The sequence below is a fragment of the Halyomorpha halys genome, unplaced genomic scaffold, assembly GCF_000696795.3.
Source record: "Halyomorpha halys isolate HHAL.00 unplaced genomic scaffold, Hhal_1.1 Scaffold231.1, whole genome shotgun sequence".
NCBI lineage: Eukaryota > Metazoa > Arthropoda > Insecta > Hemiptera > Pentatomidae > Halyomorpha > Halyomorpha halys.
In genome coordinates this window covers 1,040,147-1,040,664 of record NW_027114318.1, presented here as the reverse complement: position 1 = coordinate 1,040,664, position 518 = coordinate 1,040,147, and positions in this window count along the sequence as shown.

Sequence of the window (518 nt, the reverse complement as noted above, 5' to 3'; positions counted from 1 at the left end):
AAAAAACGACAGGACTTTTTGAATGACCTGGTAAAAGCGTTTTAATAATATATCTTATTCAACAATCCCATGTATATGTTATGTACATTATATCTCATTCCGCAAGTCAGTATATAGAAATACTTCTCCATTTAATTATAAATTACTATTAATTAATAAGTTACCCTGCTACTTAGTTATCCTTATAATCATATTTTGATTCAATGTTCAATTACATCATCAATGCAGTGTAATTTATAATGAAGCGGAGAAGTGTTTTTATTTAATAGCTTGGTGAATAAGATATAATGTTAAAACAATTTTATAATTACACACATCCATGTAGGTACAAATTTCACAGCTATATAAAATTGATTGGAGAAGATGGTCGGGGGGTGCGGTCAGCAAAGGAACAACATAAATAAACAAAAAAATATTTATTTATTCCAACGTTTCGACCTGATTTTCAGGTCTTCATCAGGGCTATAAAAACAAAAAGACAACAACCATCATTTAGAGAGAAAAAAAAATTATATACA